Source organism: Salvia miltiorrhiza, chromosome 1, assembly GCF_028751815.1.
Source record: "Salvia miltiorrhiza cultivar Shanhuang (shh) chromosome 1, IMPLAD_Smil_shh, whole genome shotgun sequence".
In the NCBI taxonomy this organism is placed as follows: domain Eukaryota; kingdom Viridiplantae; phylum Streptophyta; class Magnoliopsida; order Lamiales; family Lamiaceae; genus Salvia; species Salvia miltiorrhiza.
The window spans coordinates 51,817,552-51,839,678 of record NC_080387.1 but is presented as its reverse complement, the minus strand read 5'-3'; the positions used below and the strand labels follow the sequence as shown (position 1 = coordinate 51,839,678).

Genomic DNA, 22,127 nt, shown 5'->3' with positions numbered 1-22,127 from the left:
TCAAACCTCATTGCTCCCTCTCCCCAACTCCCCCAAATCAAAAAAAGAAAAATAAGAACTTGGGCCTCTTAAATTTTCTATAAGGTTACAATTCTAAGTCCGATGTAATCATTTAGTCAATGCACAAAATCAAAAGTCAAAACAAATTATAAATATATACTCCCTCCGTCCCTGAAATGACTTCCTCTTTGGGGACGGCACGAGTTTTAATAAAAAGTTGTAAAGTGTATTGATAGTGGAGAAAAAAATGATATAATTATTATTGGAAGTTGTGAAAAGTGTTATAATTAGTATTGAGAGTGGTGAAAAGTGAAAAGTAAGAATAAATAAAGTATTATTAGTGGTGGGGTAGGTTTTCAAAAATGGAAAGAAAGAAAGAGGAAGTTATTTGGGGGACGTCCCAAAATGGAAAAAGATGAAGTTATTTTAGGGACGGAGGGAATATAAAAAATTACACTGTTTAGTATTTGAACTATTGATTTTTTAACAAATATATCTTGAACTACCATTGAAGTCTTGCTCTAGTGGCAAAGTTGAAGCATCCAAAGCTCTTCTTTGTGAGAGGTCTTGGGTTCAATCCCGCATCCGGTGATGTTTTCCCACCTTTAGCTGGTGTTGTGTTCCCGCCTGCGTGCGGGTGTAGTTTTCCCACGGTTGTGTGGTGTTGATGTCCCGCCTGTGTGGATTGCATAGTTGCATAATTGATTATATTCAAATATCTATTATAATTCTAATTAAAAAAAAAACAAATATATCTTTCATCAGCACCTTGTTTCTGAGGAGACAAATTCTACTTACATACGTAAGAGTTCCATCGCTCGGCAACGAGAAGCTTGTATTATCGTTCCTTACATCCTTATTCCTTATTTTATGGCGAAATCGTTGGTTTCCTAAAGTCTTTTTTTAAATTCGATCTCGTAAAGTGGGTTTACTAACTAACGCTGCTAACCTACCTTTCTGGGTATTCGAAGTCGCCATCTCGAGTTTCGATCTTTCAATTTTCTTATCAAAGTCTCTTGTTGAGTTATCATTGAATTAAGCTGTCATTTCCCTCTTCTGATAAGTGCATCAACCACCACATTAGGCTTTCCCAATTGATGTTGTATGGTACTCACGATATCTAGTCATCTTTTCTGTCTCACGTTCAACACCTTTTGCGTAAAGAAATATTTCAAACTCATATGGTCGACGAAAATGTTGCATTTCCCTTCGTGCAAATAATGTCTCCAAATATTTGCTTGTGGAACTATGGCAATAAATTCTAAATCATGAGTAGAGTAGTTATGTTTGTGCGTCTTCAATTTCTTAATGCGCAAGCAATAACCTTTCTTTTCTTCATTATAACACATCCTAGACCTTGCTTCAATGCGTCAGTATAGATGGAAAAATTATCCGATCCATCGAGTACGACCAACACAGATGTTATCGTTAAGCTTCTTTTCGACTCTTAAAAATTATGCTCACACTTGTCGGTCTATTTGAAAGTAACTTATTTCTTTGTTAATCGTGTCATCAAATTTGCCATCTTTAAAAAATCCTTCAATTTTCTATACTAACTAGCAAGTACTAAGAAACTTCTCACTTCACTAGCATTTGTGGATGTTGTTGGGGATGGATCCAACAACCACGAAATAGGACGTCAGGTACGTCCGGATCGGCGGGCACTAGCAACCTGAGAACCACAAACACGTTAGAGCCCTTCTAGGAACACCGGTGGGGGTGTCGATGGAAGGGTCTCCGACGCTCAAGTCAGTTCAACAATAAAAGATATTTAACGGAATTCGTAAAAATAATAATAAAACGTAAAATTAATGAAATGATAGAGTAAGGTTGAAGTAGTCGGTCCGGTTGGTCGGACTAGTCAGCCTGACGGGTCAGGGTTGTTCTGAACTTCAGACCGTGAGAGCGTGGAAGCGGATTAATTGAGCAAGAAAGCAAATCGTGTAGAGTATCAGTGCAGGTAGCAGTGATTAGAGTATGAATGATTGGATGGGTCGTCTGACCTAGTCGGGTTGTATATATACTAGTCCCTTGGCGGCTAGGGTTGCTTCTCATCTTAAGTTCCACCCTAACTGCTCCGAAATTTTAGGAGAAGATCTCCCACGATGCCTATTTTCTTTTCCTCTTCACCAAGTAGCAGCCCTTTCTAGGGTTTGACATGACGAACCTGTATGTCTATGGGCCTAAATTTGGACTTTCGATATGGATCGAATCTGACCCATCCGATTGGATCATCTAGTTGGGCCGAATAAATTCATTTGGGCCTGATACGAATTTTGCCCAATACAGATGTCCTCCAATTATTGATAACTTCAACCAGGGCCGTTTCTGACTGAAAATAGGCTCAGGGCAAAACGATAAAAATGGGCTCTTGTCACCATCATAAAAACACAAGATAATATTTTTTCTAATCACATTATAACATTTGGATAGAGAAAAAAGTATTAGTACGTAATTATAAAGAAGGTGTGGAATCATATCAAAAAATCAAAATAGACCTCTACCGATTTTTACTGTAAATCGAACCGTATTTAACTACTAAATTTGAATATGTAGGTGAAATAGAAAACATGATGTGACCAAGTTGTCGCTCTTGTGAAACAAATAAATCATGTACAAATATGTTTTTGAATTTTTGTACCTTTTCAGTTAAGTCCTTCAATTGTACATTATATTCGAATAAAGTTTAATGTTGAGTAGTCATCATTTAGTAATAGGTAATAACATGGCAAAAATTCAGATTTTTTTTAGAATCCAACAATTTAATTGAACCACATTGGATATAGGAAATTCAATCTATACCTATTATAAAAGTGCCTTATTTTACAAAATTTGATTTGCCTATTTTAACCTTATTTTTAAATTTATTTTAAGGGCAACAATGTAATATCATATTACTAATATTATCCTAACCACAAACATACAAAAATATCGTTCTTTTGACAATTCTAACTAAGTTTGAACTCTTTCAAATCACTCATTATTTATATATGATAGATGATAACTTTCAAACCAAATATATCCAAAAAATAAAACACAAACGCATTAAGCATTAAGGGGAATATAAGTTGGTGAGATAATAATATAGCATAATAGTATTGTATTGTTACCCATTCATGGAAATATTATTAGTAAAATTAACAAAAGTAAGCTAATTATCATCATAATATCATTCCAAACTCAGATAAAATAATACAATAATTGGATCTTGAATATTAGCACTTTGACTTTGATATTGTTTTAATATCGTATTTTAATTTATATACTATAGATTATAGATGTTAGAATTGTCAGGAACGAGATATATAAAGGAAATAAGTAATTAAATTTAGATAAAGCTTAATTTCACGAACTTTATTTTGCTTGAAGGACAACAACAACAACAACAAGGATAATAATAATAATAATAATAATAATAATAATAATAATAATAATAATAATAATAAGTTTAGGAGAGACTAATTACATAAGTAATGGTGGAATAAAGTGGCCCAATAGATAAAAGTGTAGTAAATTTAAAAGCAAGGAAGGGTATAATTGTCCAAAAAGCAGAGTAGGAGTTTATTTCGTGAACAAATATTTAAGGGCAAGTAGGAGTTTATTTCGTGGACGGAGGGAGTATCATACATTCCTGAATCCGCTAAACAGTTATCTCCGTTAGGTCTCAAATCGAATAGCTACACATGCAAATTATTGGCCAAATAATCCACAAGAAATCAAGCACTAGGAATTATGAATCATAAACTGGAAGGCAAAAATGTATTAATAAATTAATCACATGAATTCAATTAACTATTTACAAACCCTAGAATCAGATAAGGGTTAATAACCAGAAAATACACGAACTATTTTCAAATTTGCATATTGCACATCACCTTTAAAATTAGCCTCAGAATACATCACTTTTTAATTTTGTTGCAAATTGTACACGCGTTGACCACCACCTTGATCGGTGTTGACGTGGCAACGAAATTTTCAGACGTGGACTCATCGGCATTCAAAACGACGTCGTTTTGAGTAAGTATAAAAAAAAGGAAAATCGTGAAAATCAAAATTGAGCCCTAATTATAGATCACTCCCAAACCAGCGCCTCACCAGCCGCCTGCCTCAGTTCACCACCACCACTCCAATTCGTCGTCGTCGGCCGCCGCTCGCCTCCACCATCCTCACCACAATACGCGCGCGCTGCCTCCACCACCATCGCGGCCAGACGTCGTCATTGCTGCTATTTCCACGCTGCTACCGTCCTTTTCCATTTGTAAAACGCCGAGCCCTAGATCTTCGCCAGCGACTCCACCGCCCCGTGCAATCGACGTCGCAACAACCAATCTCTACATCTGCGCCGCCGCGAAAAGATCTGAATCAGATCTCAACATTTTCCATCAAAATCACAGGGGAAGAGGGAGGGCGGTGAGGCGACGAGCCGCGATAAGATCTAAATCAGATCTCAACAGCAACCAACCTCTACATCTGCAATCGACCCAATTAATTTGGGAACTGGGCGCTGGTCTGCTGCTGCGTCAACGTCGGAGTTGCAGGCGGGGGTAGGGTACCGCCGTAGATCTAGAGAAAAGAGAAAGTTGGGCGGTAGGTTTAATTTCTCGCCAGAAGTTTCCGATGGAGAGGCAGATGCTCGTGATTTCTTCTCATATTTTGATTTCTTTGATTTTTGTGGTGGTGGTTATGGTGGAGGTGAGGAGAAACAGTGGTTGTGGTGGTTTGTGGTGGTGGAATGGCTCGCCGGATTCTGGAATGGCTCACCGGAAAAACAAGGATTTTTTTTTTAATTCTTCAAAGTATCAAAACGACGTCGTTTTGCTCACATGGCTTGCCAGTGTGTAAAAAAAGCCACGTGGTTGTCCATGTCATCGTCGGTCAAACTTAAGAGTTGCCGAAATTTTCACCGTGTGCAATTTGCAACAAAATTAAAAGATGGTGTATTCTGGAGCTAATTTTAAAGGTGATGTGCAATATGCAAATTTGAAAATAGTTCGTGTAATTTCTGGCTATTAACCCAATCAGATAAAGAACTAGCTAGACATCATAAAATAAAATAAAAGCATAAATAAAAGAAAGCAATTGAAATAAATAAAATAGATAAAACCCGAAAAAGAATTCAAGATGAACAGCTGCAGCTGGAATCTTGCAGGAAAATAAATCTAATCTATGAAAGCATTAAAATCCTAAGTCTAAAACTAAAAAATATGAAAAGAGGTGAAAAAGAGGTAAAGATATGTCTAATAGGTTAGGAAAAGGACCTACATATAAACACAGGCGATAAATACATTATACAATACAAAACTCGAAAATACTGATAAAATTCAAAAATCTCGAAAATTCAGAAATTTCCGTCGGACACTATTCACTACTGCGCGCAACTTTCTTGTTTCGGCTATATCTCTCTCGTCCGAACTACGATTTGCGATCAGTTTGTGCCTACGAACTCGTATCGCGATAATTTACAACTTTCATTAAGACCAATAGTCCAAATTCAAACTCCATCAAAGTACGAGCAAATATCATATTTCACAAAATAAAGTAATTTAAGCACAAAACAATCATCAAACACTCAATTCTCCATAAAATTGACATTATAAGAACATTAAAAACTATGAAAAAAATTGAGTGTTATCAAGCCCAAGATACAAAATAAAAATCGAGCCCAACACATTAAATAATACTCGGCTCAAAGAAATGGCCCAACCCTCCAAACCCATCTTTCTTTCAAAACAAAAACGCACGCCTCTCTCTCTCACAACAAATCCGCTCGTCCCTCTCTCCCCTTTGGACGAAATCCGCCCGCCCCATCCCGGGATCCGCCGCCGCGGAACCCGCCGGAGGAGCAGCGGCGACAAGCCGCGCCACCCTCGGCTCTCCCTTCGCTTCACCGAACCCGGCGCCCCTGTGACGCCCCCCCCACCCCCCTTCTTGCGTGGACCAGACACGCAACACACACAAGCACAGACGGCAGCGCACACAGGCACCGGCCGCCATCTTCCTCCGGTGAATCGACAGCGGTGAGCAGGCGTGCCGTTCCAGAAACCCAGACCCCAAACCATGACAACTCTCACCCCTCCCTCTTCTTTCTCCGTCCGTGGCCGAGCGATAGCGGCAGGGCCGCCGGGCCATGGATTGGCCTCCCTCTCCAAACTCCAGCCGAGTTCAGCCCATCTCTCTCCCTCCAACCGTGGCCGGGCAGCAGCAGCATAGCCGTGCCTCCCTCCGCTCTCTCTCAACTCAGTTCGCTCAAGTTCGAAGATTAAAAACAGAGCTTCAAGACTCACCCTTTCTTTCTTCTTTTTCTTTTAAAACAGTCATGCTTGTATATATATATATATGAGCAGATTGTATGCACATGAGTTTGTAAATGCCATTTTGTTCAATCACTTATATGCAAAATCTGTAAATGCTATGTGGAGGTGTTGTGCATATGTTGAGTTTTTACATGCGGTTTCTGTTAAACCAGTTTGGAGCTAGAAGTGTAATGTATGAACAGAGGTAGGCGAAAAAGTCAAGTGGTTACCTTGGTGAGGATTTCGGATGGTATTCTTATTTTTGCTTGTTTGCTGTGAAAGTTCAGATCATGAATATTTTTCAAGGGGTGTTGTTCTTAAGAGGAAATAAAAGAAATGATTTTGAGTCTTTACCTCTACACTTGAATGAAGTTTCAAAATGGCTGAAGTACGCTTCTAAGAGCAACCACTATGGGGGAAAGTTGAGAGGTAGTAAAATTACTTCCTCCATAGTGGAACCCTGAATGTTGGGAAGTAAATTGAAGGTAGCAAACCAAAACAAGTGAAATTGGCAAATGGTGGGCCCCCTTCTTTAATTGTGCGTGTCTTTTGTAGCTTTGGAGTATATTTAATTGTTTAATTTAATTTTTTGTTTGTTTTTAATTGTAGTTGTTTTAAATAATAATGATAGTGGAGTCCATAAAAATTAAATATGAGGTAGTGGCACAGTGGAAAAAAATATGATGTAGTTGAAAAAAAAGGTAATTGTTGAGGTGACACACATGTGACACCACTATGGGCAGCACTACATGGATGCTCTAATAGATAGAAAAGTGCATATTAGAGCTTACTGTAGTTGTGAAGGTTGCAGGGATCGGTTGTAGGAGTAGGCTGCATGGGTAGGTGATGGGGGTGGCTATGGCAATAGGGTGACTGATGGGATACAAGAGTGGAGTGAATTGAGGGAGCGATTAGACAATTAAACCCCCTCTGTTTGGATTATTGGAACTGTAATAATCGTTCAGTGTTTGCTAAATAAAAAGCTCGCATAATGCTAAATGTTCAATTAAATAAAAATGCAATGCATATAAATATAAATACTCTACATAAATAACTTTACAAATACTTTTTTGTAAATCATCTTTATTGGAATTAAAATAAATTCATTTTCTTATCCGCCGTGAATCATCTAACTCCTAAGTTCGAAAAATTATTCTAAACTTAACTTGAGGAAACGGTTTATTACAGAGTCAGGATGTGGATCAGAATTTGGGCACGGGTCAACCCGCGTATACGGCACACCCGGGTGTACCCAAGACCACCTCTTCTTTACTCATCAAATATACAATTAACTTTTATTAGAAACTCTTTGCACCCTCTCATTATAAGATGTTTGAGGGACGAAAAGAGTAATAATATTATTAATTGTTAAATACTATTGTCTTCCTCCACAAACAAAATGTATATAGTTTGTTAGAGAATCCATAGTGGGAGGCGCTAAAGAGAGGTGCTAACTGGCGGTCCCTACCTTATCGCCTATCCTCCAGGTGCTAAAATCTTTTATTTCTATTTAATCATATTTTAATCCTACTATTTTAAAATTAAACATTTCACTAAAATTAAAAAAATTAATATTACACTATTTAAAAATTAAAAGAATAAAAAAAAAATTAGAATTTTAAAAGTACAAAAACAAATATTGAAAAAAGAAAAAAACCTACTTTCTGTTATAAACTAGAGAGAAGCGAGAGAATATAGTAGAGAATACAAATATCGTTATTATGAAGTTCACAACACACCCATATTTATAGGTGTTAAACCAAGTGTGAACGTCCGGTGTGAACGTTCACACACGTCCGGTGTGAACGGAGGACAGTCAACTCCGGTGGCTTGAAGATGTCAAGTGTTATTCTCCCTCTAGGTTTCTTGGTCAACACACATAAGATATATCTAGAAGATATATTTACAACACTTCCCCTTGATTGACCAATCCCTAAAAAATGTTGCCTCATTAAAACCTTGCTAGGAAAACCCAATGGGACAAAACCTAGTCGAAGGAAAAAGAGTACAACTGCTTCCCCTGAACTTGAGATCATTGAATATCTTTGAGTCGACGTATGCCGATCTCGTGTACCAACTTTCTGAATGTCGATGTTGGTAATGCCTTGGTGAATAAGTCCGCCAGATTTTCACTTGAGCGAATTTGTTGCACGTCGATATCGTAACCCTTTTGAAGGTCGTGTGTGTAGAAGAGCTTTGGAAAAATATGCTTCGTCCTATCTCCTTTGATGTATCCTTCCTTGAGTTGCGCGATGCAATCAGCATTGTCTTCATATAAAACAGTTGGTTTGGCCTTTGATGAAGCTAACCCGCACGACTCTTGGATATGACTCGTCACATTTCTCAACCATACACATTCTCGACTTGTTTCGTGGATTGCAATGATTTCAGAATGATTTGAGGATGTTGCAGTCAAGGTTTGTTTCACAGACTTCCATGATATAGCAGTTCCACCACATGTGAAAATATATCCAGTTTGTGACTTAGCTTCATGTGGATCGGATAAAAATCCTGCATCCGAATACCCCACTAGAGTATTATCAGAATTTTCTTGATAATATAATCCAAGGTCAATGGTACCCTTTAGATAACGTAGAATGTGCTTAACACCACTCCAATGTCTCAAAGTGGGTGCAGAGCTAAATCTTGCTAGAAGATTAACAGAAAAAGATATATCTGGTCTAGTATTATTAGCCAGATAAGTCAATGCTCCAATTGCACTTAGATATGGTACTTCAGGACCAAGTATCATTTCACCCTCTTCAATTGGTCGAAATAGATCTTTCTTAGTATCAAGAGATCTAACGACCATTGGTGATGCTAATGGATGTGCATTATCCATATAGAAGCGTTTTAACACTTTTTCTGTATATGTGGATTGATGGATAAACGTTCCTCCACGGATACGTTTCATTTGCAAACCAAGACAAAACTTTGTCTTTCCCAAATCTTTCATCTCAAATTCTTTCTTCAAATATTCAGCAGTTTTATTTAGCTCTTCAGGAGTCTCAATTAAATTTAAATCATTAACATAAACTGCTATGATTGCAAATCCACTTTCGGTTTTCTTAATGAAAACACAAGGGCAGATATTATCATTCTTGTATCTTTCTTTCAAAAGATACTCGCTCAGTCTATTGTACCACATACGACCAGACTGTTTCAACCCATACAACGATTTTTGCAGTTTAATTGAATACATGCTTTTGGGTTTTGACTGCAATTCTTCAGGCATTTTAAATCCTTCGGGAATTTTCATATATATGTCAGTATCTAATGACCCATATAGATAAGCAGTCACTACATCCATAAGGCGCATATCAAGCCTTTGTGACATAGCCAGACTAATCAAAATCTGAAATAATAGCGTTCATTACGGGAGAGTATATTTTCTCATAATCAATTCCTGGTTTTGTGAGAAACCTTGTGCTACGAGTTTTGCTTTATATCTCGTAACTTCATTGTTCTCGTTTCTCTTTCTAACAAAAATCCATCTATATCCAACAGGGATTTTAGATTCCGGAGTTAAGGCTATAGGCCCAAATACTTTCCGGTTATCACAGGAATTTAATTCCCTTTCTATAGCTTCTTTTCACTTTGGCCAATCAAGTCTCTGTTTGCATTTAGCAACAGATGTATGTTCAGGATCCTGATATTTAAAACTTCAAGAGCTATATGAAAGGCAAATATATCATCAACAATGATATTTTTTCTCTCTAGTATCTGATGTAAATAATTTATTGAGATCTCATGATTTTCAGATACTTGTAATTCTTCAGGAATTACATCACTTTCATTTGATTGATTAGTCATTTTCGTCATTGTTTGGTTTCCATCTTGCCCCTTTCTTTTTCTAGGCATAGAATCTTTGGAACCAACTGGTCGACCACGTTTTTGACGAATTTTTGGACTCATTTGCTGCCAAAGCTATTTGTCCTTCAGGGACATCAATTTTAGCTGGAGTATTTGCAGCATGTATGTGAGATTGTGTCACTTCTTGTATCTACAAAAGCATCAGGAATTTGATTTGCAATATTTTGCAAATGAATGATTTTTTTTTTCAATTTCTTGTTCACATTTATTTGTTCTAGAATCAAAATGTGATAAGTTTTTCTCATTTCAAGAGATTTCCTTGTGCTTTTCTGGATGTAGATTTATTCCTCCTAATGTTGGAACTGTCATTTCATCAAAATGACAATCTGCAAAACGTGCAGTAAATAAATCACCTGTTAAAGGTTCTAGATACCTTATAATCGATGGTGAATCAAATCCAACATATATCCCAAGTCTTCGTTGGGGACCCATTTTTGTTCGTTGTGGGGGTGCAATTGGGACTTGAACCGCGCAACCAAAAGTTCGTAAGTGAGAAACATCAGGTTCTCGGCCAAATATAATTTGCATTGGGGAGTATTCATGATTTGCTGATGGCCTTAGTCGAACTAATGTTGCAGCATGTAATATGGCATGACCCCAAGCAGTAGTTGGGAGTTTTGATTTCATAAGTAATGGTCTAGCAATAATTTGAAGACGTTTAATGAACGATTCTGCTAAATCATTTTGAGTATGGACATGAGCTACTGGATGTTCAATCTCAATTCCAATAGCCATACAATAGTTATCAAATGCTTGAGATGTAAACTCACCAGCATTATCAAGACGAATTCTTTTAATTGAATTGTCTGGGAATTGAGCTCTTAATTTTATGATTTGAGCAAGTAGTCTAGCAAATGCTGCATTTCTAGTAGAAAGCAAGCATACATGTGACCATCTAGAAAAAGCATCAATCAATACCATAAAGTATCGAAAAGGTCCACAAGGTGGATGTATAGGTCCACAAATGTCTCCTTGAATTCTTTCTAGGAAAGATGGAGATTCAGTATTAACCTTCGTATATGAAGGTCTAATAACTAACTTGCCTTGCGCACAAGCATCACATGGGAATTCCTTTGTAGAAAGAATCTTTTGATTCTTTATGTTGTGCCCATATGAATTATTGATTATTCGGCGCATCATAGTCGCTCCAGGATGTCCAAACCTATCATGCCAAAGCTTAAAGCGTTTTGTATTATTGAACTTTACGTTCATGACATGGTTTGTCTCAATTGCTTTTATGAATGTGTAATACATTCCAGAAGGTAGTGTTGCTAATTTTTCTTTTGTCAGCTTATAGCCTGAAACAAAAGCATTTATGTAAAGATATTCATTGCTACCTTCTGCAATTGTCTCTATGTGGTATCCATTATTGCGGATATCCTTGAAACTTAGGGGGTTCCTTTTAGACTTACTAGAGTACAGGGCATTTTCAATATCTAATTTAGTATCATTTGGCAAAATGATACAAGCTCTTCCGGAGCCTTCAATGATGTTTGATGCACCTAATATTGTGTTAACATTATTTTCATCTAATGTCAACTCAAGGAAATACTTCTTCTTTTGAAGAATAATATGTGTATTTATTTACCAAGACAAATATCACAAGATTTTATATGATATTAATATATATATATATATATATATATATATTCATGCCTTGTTAAAAACCTCTCCGCAAAAACCCTATGGGAAAAATTCGGTAGAGGAAAAGAGTACAAGATATATATATTTACTCATATATTACACTAGTTGTCTCGTTAAAAAAACTTAACTAAGAAAACCTCGTAGGAAAAAACTTAGTAAGGGAAAAAGAGTACAACCATTCGACCTTTAGGGCCGTTTGACCTTCAAGGTCTAATTTTCAAGAGCATGTAATATGGATTGCTCTTGAAGAGTATGTAATATTCTTCATGGAATATTGATTGTGCTACATCGGGAGCAACAATATGAATCAAATAGATAAAGATTCAAGGATATGTTATCCAAATATTTAATTTACTTGCTCTTAGAGCATATAATATTCTTCAGGAATATTACTTGTGCTATTTGAATAGCATCAATGAGTTTTTCAAGATTATTTAGAAAAAATACGTTGTATATATATATAATATACAAAGTATATATCCACTATGAATTAAAAAAATTCCCAATACATGATAATATCAATAGTAATTCAAGGAGTAGAACATTGAAGTTTACTGATTATATAAAATAATACGAAACAAGAATTGCCACGTAGTAGTAAATCATATTCAATATTTTGTAGAATAAGATCCAATCAAATATTGCACTCTTAACAAACAAAATAAATTAAAACTCAATTATATATGTTTGTCATCTCACCGAAAGGGTGCACAAAAATATTGAGATTAAATCTATTGGCATCATATCTTTTTAACATAATCGGGCGAATCTATTATGTCTCCAATTATCAAAATAGTCTTCTATTTTGCGTGAACTTTTCATATTTTTCTTTATTATTTTTCTAAAATCTACTATTTCACATTGACTTTTTATACCACATCAAATACAAGTTTACATAAAATGACATATTCCGTCTAAGTACAGATCAAAAATTTACTTTATATCCTCCAAATTCCAATCAAAAATCACTTTTGTTTGGTGGGATGATTAAGATCAATATCATTCGAAATGCATCACTAATTTAATATGCTCAAACAAATGCTATTTTAATAGCATCAAAATATAACTTTTAGGATTATTTGTATTTCTTCAAGAATAACGAAAATTATATCATTCGTAATAAACAAATATAACATATTTGCATCAAACCACAAATATATATAAGGGGAATTTGCACAAATTTCAATAACAATCTCTTTTATGCAAAGCATATATGTTACCATGATTCCGTTTTCTGGTTATTTCCAAGCCAATTTATTGATATAAACATATTAAACAGTATAATATTCTAATACTTCAAAGTTTCTTTCGTCTGGATTTAGATGATTACTAAAATTATACGGATTGAAATTCAGATGAAAAGAAAATTAGTCGTACCTTATTGGAAAGACACAATTCTTTCCTAGGGCATACCTCCAATCCTTTTACGATCGAAGGAAGATGAGAGGACTAGAAGAGTCGTGCTGATAACGTGTTATAAACTAGAGAGAAGCGAGAGAATATAGTAGAGAATACAAATATCGTTATTATGAAGTTCACAACACACCCATATTTATAGGTGTTAAACCAAGTGTGAACGTCCGGTGTGAACGTTCACACACGTCCGGTGTGAACGGAGGACAGTCAACTCCGGTGGCTTGAAGATGTCAAGTGTTATTCTCCCTCTAGGTTTCTTGGTCAACACACATAAGATATATCTAGAAGATATATTTACAACAAACCCACCCCTAGCCGCCAATTTTTTTCTTTTCTTTCTTCCCCTCTTTCTTCCCCAACCCACTGACTCCCCCATTTCTCCTTCTCTTTCCCCATTTTTCTCCTGCAATTGCTCATCACTTCTCTCTCTTTCTCCTACAAAACTAAATTTATTTCTTTTTTTTTTATCTTTTTTTTAAAAAAAGAATTTGTGCGTGCTGAATGCACCCGACTCCCTTTTCTCCCCAAATTGCTTGGCACTATCGAAACGACGTGGTGCGCACCTCCTCGGCACGCCAGCGCGGGGGGCGCCTTCTTCGCCTGTTCGGTTCGATGCTTAGAGCTTCGCGCTACAGATGCTCTTATTTTCCGTCCATTCATAATATAAAGTAGAATCCTTACTCAACTTATTATATATTTAATCATTTTATTAAAACTTTCGTCAAAAAAAAAATCATTTTATTAAAACTCGTGTCATTTAAAATTAGGTATATTTTTTATGGATAGAGAGAATACTATATAGTACTATTAATAATTGTTTTTACAAAAAGTCCTCGCTAATAAAAATTCTTTGCTCCGCGAAATAATCAAATAATTTTGAAAGATAAAAGAGTCAACTTGTGAGATAGCTATATTGAACAATGAAACAAAATATTTGACCACTCATCTAAAAAACACAAATTTTGACAATTTTTTACGTTTTAGAACTATTTTACCCTTAATTAGGCGAACTAGGTTAAGGTTACGCACGGGTTGGGCTTTGGGTCGGGTTGGACTCGCGGGTTATGATAGTACAAATGGCACTAATAGCGTCATTCATATGGGACAATTGGCACTATTAGTGCCAATCGTGCCATTCAGGCGCGGCCGCTGACTTTTCCGCTGTCGTTGGCAGTTGTTACAAATGACACTAATAGTCTTAAAATGTTAAAAAATGGCTTAGATTTTATGTTTTTCAAATCAATGACAAAAATTTTGTGTTTCCTTTTCTAAAATAGTCACGCGGATGTATTGTTTCAAGATAAAATGTACATATTCCAATATTCGATTAAACATTTGTGCACGGTGCGCTACTTGTCTTAATTTATATATATATATATATATATATGTCTATGATTCTTATGCTATTTTTCGAAATTTAGGGGGGTGTATTAGTACAAGACTTTAATAGATTTCTGCAGACTTTTAAAGTCTGGGTGTATTAGTTCAAGTTTTTAAAAGTCTATGAAAGTCTGGGTGTATTCGTTCAAGACTTTTAAAAGTCTATCAAAATTTGGGTGTATTCGTTCAAGACTTTAAAAAGTCTATAAAAATCTGGATGTATTCGTTAATCTATGGACTTCAAAGTTGGAATGACTTTCATTGATTTCGTTGAAAAAATAGACATGAACAAATCCGAACACAGACCACGAGAATTCACAAATCCTGCAAAATCCCCGTGCTCGCTGGGTGCCAGCGCTCGCGGCCAAGAAGCCAACGGTCGCTGGACCCTAGCGCCCGTTGCCAATGATTCCAGCGATTGCTGGGAAACCGCGAGCGCTCGCTATCAAACTTAACGCATGCCCAAGTTGCCGAATGGAAGTCTGCTACTGCAACCTACTCCACATACTCCAATGACTCCATGCTTACACGTATACATACTCCCATTAAATGCTTCATCATTGCCCACCTCAAACCCCCAAATACTTCCAATCTACTATACACTCCATGCTTACACGTATACATACTTCCATTAAATGCTTCATCATTGCCCACCTCAAACCCCAAATACTTCCTATCCACTATACAGAAGGTATACATACATGTATATCAAGAATCAGTCTTGCTCAGTTTTATGTGACTCTCAACATTAAGATCAAAACTGAGCAGGGCCGCATGCCAAAGACAAGGCGAAATTCGCTTCACTGTTAAGGGCAGTGCTTCTTTCATGCAAGTGTTGGTCAGCAACGTCGGGTTGGATGGAGAAGTTGTTGCAGTAAAAGTGAAGGGATCGATTACTGGATGGATTCCATGGGAAGGAACTGGGGTCAGAACTGGCAGCGCTCGCTGAAACCCAGTGGTCGCTGGGTATCCAGGGCTCATGGGCCCCTAGCGGCCGCTAGAAGTGGGTCTAGCGCTCGTTCAATTCCCACGCTCGCTGGGTTTGTGGATTTCAAGTCCGAAAATATCATGCCAAATTCTTGCTAATTCATTAAAAATCCGACCAAGAATTCATTCAAAATCATGAAGAATCCGTGAGAATTCTATAGACTTTTAAAATCTACATAAATCTTGAACTTATACACCCCCCTTAATATGAACACACTAATTAATGTCACTTGATTTAACTTTATTTTTCTCTTTTTGAGGAACTAAAACCGGGAGTCCGGATGCTAGGTTCTAATTTTATTTATTTATTTATTGCCTTCAATAATACTCTTGCCGTCCACCAATTCATGTTCTACTTTTCTTTTTGGTTCGTCCACTAATTCATGTCCTATCCATTTTTAGTAGCTATTTATATATTTTTTTTAATTGGTGGGCCCCAATAAACAATATTCCCTCCGTCTCACTTCAAATGGTCCTAAATTTTTCGGCACGGAGATTAAAGAATGTGTGATAAAGGTGTAAAATGATGGTGGAACCATCCAAAAAATCGTGTTAAATATTTCTATAAATGAAATGGGGTCATTTGAAGTGGGACAATCCAAAATAGAAATAGGGTCATTTGAAGCGGGACAGAGAGAGTACATTTTTTCTTAACTCAACTAATAAATAATACACATTATGTGTCTTTTTCTCCACTCAACTAATAAACTATACATACCTACTCTACTCTAGGTTGTGAATTAATGGACGGAGGAGGGGAGGGAGTAAAATTTTGTTGCAGCCTTCATCAAAAATAAATTAGTCACGTTTTTTTTTTCATTATTAAATATATAAATAAATCCTTTTGGCGTGGATCACGGAGGGCTAGCTGCGCCTATTACAAGTCTACAACGAAGGATAAGGCTGCATAGTATTTTGCACTTGAGGAAAATGTTCGAAATAGTTATGGGTGGGAACACTAATACATTTTCCTCGTGATTTTCTTTTCAAACTTGTACATAACGATAATTCTAAATATTGTGCATGGTAGAGAAGCCACAAATTAATGGACCACTTGAGGAAAATATTTCAAAAGTATAACCTTGTTTATATTGGACCGTTAATTTTCATATTATTAGACTCTTGTTATATATTCCATCTCTCCATAAAAATTATATTCTTTCATTTTCTAAAAACTACTTTTTATATTTTAAACATTGTTCACACTTTAAACTTTACAAAAATACCACCCCTCAATTTTTTATTTTGGTGAAATCCTTTGGGAAATCAATTTTACACTAAAATTACATCTACCAATAATTTTATTATAATTCATGTTTTCCATTCCATAATATATTTTTTGTGGATGGAGAGAATATATATGATTGAATTTCAGTACAAATTCGTTTAACGTAATAAAAAACTAAAAACTTACATTTAATCTATAAAGTTTATACACTTAGGATACGTTTCTCAATAGTTGTAAATTTATCATAAGACAATAAGGAATAAAAAAAAGATGAAAAAAATTTATCCTCCCAATCTTTTTTTTATCTCATGTTCTTTAAGGTGAAAAACATAGTTTATCACATCAATACCCGAAGGATATTACATCAACCCATCATGATAATATTTTGGAGTGAAAATGAGAAAGAATGAGCTGCCCGATTTTTTATCCATCCTACCCGGAGAAATTATCCTTCCTATAAAACATGTGAAAATGGTGAAAAAAACTGAAAATGTATGTTTTCCACCCTTTTTCACCAAAGAGAACACAACCTTAATGGAAGTAACTGCATTTTCATGATATTAAATTGTCATGTAACTGTGTTCCTTTTAGGATTTGAATCCAAGATCACTAAAGTGCAGATAGTACTTATAGGTTAAGAAAAAATATTTTATAGGTAAAATGCAAGAGGTTTGTAATTTGTACGTTAATAAAAGTTTTTATTTGATCAAATCCTCTACATATATATGAATCTAATCATATAGTACCCAAACATCATATAATTAATATATAATACACAATCTCATCCATCCATCTATTGGATCCTATATTGTTTATATTTTTTTTTCACGTACGTGTTTTAAACTTATTTTACTAGTATTATTAAATTAAAATTTTATTGCAAAAAAAATAATCTAAACCCTTAAAAGCACAGGAAGCAAACAAAGGGCCGAGTGATAACTCAATGTTATTTATCAAATGCACCAAATCAAATGTCTTTCAAGGTGTTAAGATTGAAATACGTCACATTTTTTTCCCTAACACCTTAAATCCTTTACCTAATTTTCACTTGGCTTATTCTACTTGTCACGTTATAGAATTTTCCGTCGATTATGAGACAAAGTATAACACTAGTTATGATAAATACGTTGGATCTACTGTGACGTTACGCTATTGACGTCAAAGATAATTGGAATTTTGCAGTGGACATGATAATAATGGCATATATTGTCTTTTCATTTGTTGAATATCATAATATTATAACTACATTATTTTATCCACTCCAGAGAACTATATATATACGTACATCCAGGGGCGGAGCCAGACTTTCGATTCAGGGGGGTCCAAAAATTTTTTAACGTAACTTTGAAAGTGTGGCCAAGTAAATCACTCATCTTTTTTAATTTTTGCAATTTCATCCCCCAATTTTTTCGATTGTCGAATTATTAACTTTGAAGTTTGTGTGAATTATTTCTTCATGTAATATTCGTGTTACGATGTATTTTGCAATAAAATTACTACATATTAAAAATTATGATGCAAATACAAGATACTGTTTCTTTTCATTTGGAAAAAAATTTATTTGAAATTATACGAAACGACGTCGTTTAGGCCTCACAAAAACGACGTCGTCTTTACTAATCCACGTGAGCTGCAATTCAACACTCTGACGATCGAAAAAAAAAATAGGGGACGTAATTGAAAAAATTGAAAAAATAGTGATTTAATTCGCCACAGTCAAAAGTTACGTTAAAATTACAAATTTGAAATAGAATGTGATTTTATTTGCAAAAATCTCATAAAACTTTGTAAGACAAAGTAGCTTTCAATATCAAATTAAAAAAATAAATATCTGGAATCCAATCCAATCCAATCATGATATGTATAAATTAATTATGTGTTCACTTCTTCAAAACGTCTTAACTCTAAATATTACATACTAATTACAGTTTAAAATAGCTCAACATAATAATAATGTAGATAAAATTATATGTTTTTTATTTTTAATATAAAATTACGAAAATACCCCTACTATTTTTTAAAATCCCAGGGGGGCCCAGTGACCCCCCTGCCCCACCCCTAGCTCCGCCCCTACGTACATCCGATCTATTGTAGTAAGCAACACCAGCCATGGCTTCTTCCCTTCAGTCCTTAAGCACGGCGCTCTCCACCACCAATCCCCGCCACCGCATTTTCCCACCTTCATCCTCCAATATTCCAAGGCGGAGCCGCCGCTTTCACGTCTCATGCAACGGCGGCGGCGACGAAGAAGGGAGGGTGGACCGCAGAAACATGCTCCTCGGCCTCGGCGGCCTCTACGGCGCCACCAACCTCCTCCTCCCCGACCTCAATGCCTACGCCAACCCGATCCAGCCTCCGGAGCTCAAGTCGTACGTGCGGCCAGGCCACCGAATTCAGAAGCGGAGACCCCCTCGACGTCAACTGCTGCCCCCCGGTCTCCACCACCGGCGCCGTGGACTACAAGCCCCCGCGGGTGGCCAAGCTGCGGCGTCGGCCGGCGGCGCACCGGATGAGCCGGAGCAACATCGCCAGGTACGAGGAGGCGTTGCGGCGGATGAGAGCGCTGGACGTGAAGGACCCCCACGACCCACGCGGGTTCACGCAGCAGGCCAACATCCACTGCGCTTACTGCAACGGCGCCTACGACCAGGTCGGCTTCCCCGGCCTCGACCTCTCCGTCCACTACTCCTGGATCTTCTTCCCCTTCCACCGCTGGTACCTCTACTTCTACGAGCGGATTTTGGGGAGCTTGATCGGAGACCCTACTTTCGCGCTGCCGTTCTGGAATTGGGATAACCCTAGGGGAATGCAGCTGCCGGCGATGTTCGATAACCCTAATTCGCCGCTTTACGACGCCAATCGCAACCAGGAGCACCGCCCCCCGGCCATTGCCAACCTGGCCCTGGGCAGCGATGCAACCTCCCCCGGCCAAATCATATCAGATAATCTGGCCATCATGTACAACGAAGTGGTCGGCGGCGTGAACTCCGCCACTGACTACATGGGGCAGGCCTACAAGGCAGGGGACCCGGTACCGGAAACGGGGAAGGGCGGGACCTTGGAGCGTGGGTGCCACATCGGCATCCACGCGTGGGTGGGGGACCCACGCAACAAGTACAATGAGGACCTCGGAAACTTCTACTCCGCCGGGCGCGACCCCGCCTTCTACTCCCACCACTCCAACGTCGACAGAATGTGGACGATTTGGCAAAACATCAAATCCGATTACCCGAAGACGATCAACGATCCGAATTACTTAAACGCCTCCTTCTTATTCTACGACGAGAACAAGCGCCTCGTGCGGGTAAGGGCCGGCGACTGCACCGACAACAGGGCGTTGGGGTACGAGTACGAGAAGGTCGACATCCCGTGGCTGAATTCCCGGCCAACGAGGAGGGCGGAGCCGGTGAGGACGAAGGAGATCGCGAGAGGGGCGCTTGCTTCGGAGAAGGTGTTCCCGATCAGGCTGAAGAAGGCGGTTAGAGTTTTGGTGCCGAAGCCGAGCAAGGGCAACGCGGACGACCTGCTGGTTGTGCAGGACATAGAGACCGATTGCACCAAGCTGGTGAAGTTCGATGTGTTTGTGAACGACGAAGACGACGAGCCCGGTGAGCGCGACAGGCCGGAGTACGCGGGGACGTACGCGCAGCTGCCGCACCGGGTTCACTCGACTCAGATAAAAGGCGCGCTCAAGCTGAGCTTGAAGGAGCTCTACGAGAACATTGATATCGACGATCAAGATTCCGTGGTGGTCACCATCGTGCCCAGGATCAACGGCCAGTATGTCACTATTGGTGGTGTCAAGATCATCCCAGCGCAGCGTAAATAGGCTCCACAATAAAATCTACATATCAGTTACTAGCCACAAAAATGGATATATTGCGTCCATTTAACTACATATATGTATTATATGCAACCAACGTTGGCTATGAAAATAAGAAAAGATGTTGCCGCAATTTGATATGCTAATCGAACCGGTTTATGGTTCGGTTAACCGATTAACCGGTTCGTTTAATCGGTTAACCGAATTAAACGGTTCAATTAAATCACTGAAGGCCGAAGGGAGTAAATTTCACCCTTCTTCACAACATTTTACTTGGTGAACAGTGCCAGCAAAGAACCTGAATTGATAGGGGATTCTCGAATCCGTCACGGCATTTTACTTCTCGAACCAGAGCCTGACTGAATCAGGTGTTTATTGCCCAAATATGCAGGTCGGAGTGAAGAGAAATGTGAACTTTTCCCCAAAACTCAAGTATTTGGGGTTGCATATTTAACAACTTTTCTTTAAAATTCGTGTCTCCTACTAAGAAGTTATTTGAAGGACGGAGAGAGTACATATATATTAACACTCACTGAAACCGTTGTTGGGCTCAGGTTCGCATCGACGAATGATTTGGGTGAGTGATTTGCAGAGATTGACGGCTATGACTATGAGATAAAATTATAAATTTATAATTTTTTTTATATCATTATTTTAGATTGGGAGCTACCTAAAATAAAATAGGGTGAAATTGGTCCTAGCTGTCTAACACCACTCAACCCAGCCCAAATAAGAAGTTGCTAGATCATGGGTCAAGAGTATTAGTTTTCCATGGAAATTGAAAATTTTTCTCCCTAAAATACTTGATGAGTTATAGTCTTTTGTCACTTTGAGTATTAGTATTTTTTTTTTTTTGAGGAAGAGTATTACTCTCTCTATGCTTACTAAAAATAGACTGGATACATTTTATAAGGACGAACGAAAATGACAAATTTGATATATTTTATGAGGACGGTTGAAGTAGTAATTTTTACTTGAGATAGAGTAATGTTCAAAAGAGTGGTATAACTTTTTCCTTGAAAAGTTCACATTTTATGTCAAATTTTTTTTTTTTTGAAGAACTTTTATGTCAAAATTAATAGTATGTTTCTTTTATGACTAAACCATTTTAAGCAATTTATTTCATGAGACGGTCTCAAATGAATTTTCCCCCAAACCATGAGGTATTTGGCCATATAATATTAATTAAAGGACTTATTTACAAGATCTACCATGAGGTCTACTGGGTCATATAATATTAACTAGAACGATCTCTCGTGCGATGCACGGTGAGTATCGAAATTAAACGACATCAATTACTCAATAAAATTATGGATTTGAAAACGTAAATTTTGAACGTATAAAGTGTAATGACAATTATAATTATTTGATAATGAAAATTAGCATTATACTTTATTATAATTATAAAGTATGATGCATCATAATAAATAAATAATTCACAAATATAAAAAAATATTTGAAATTATATTTTTTAATATATATA

The 22,127-nt window shown here is 37.2% G+C and overlaps 1 long non-coding RNA gene and 1 pseudogene across 1 annotated transcript; one reads left to right on the top strand and one right to left on the bottom strand.

The window, feature by feature from the left end:
• Window positions 1-5,756: 5,756 nt before the first annotated feature.
• Window positions 5,757-6,903, bottom strand: LOC130991924 (uncharacterized). Its single transcript, XR_009091188.1, has 2 exons — window positions 6,648-6,903; window positions 5,757-6,566 (listed from the first exon to the last, which is right to left on the bottom strand). It is a non-coding gene; the product is annotated as an uncharacterized LOC130991924 (long non-coding RNA).
• An 11,995-nt stretch (window positions 6,904-18,898) lies between these two features.
• LOC130991915 (polyphenol oxidase I, chloroplastic-like) lies at window positions 18,899-20,777 on the top strand (annotated as a pseudogene).
• Window positions 20,778-22,127: the final 1,350 nt, after the last annotated feature.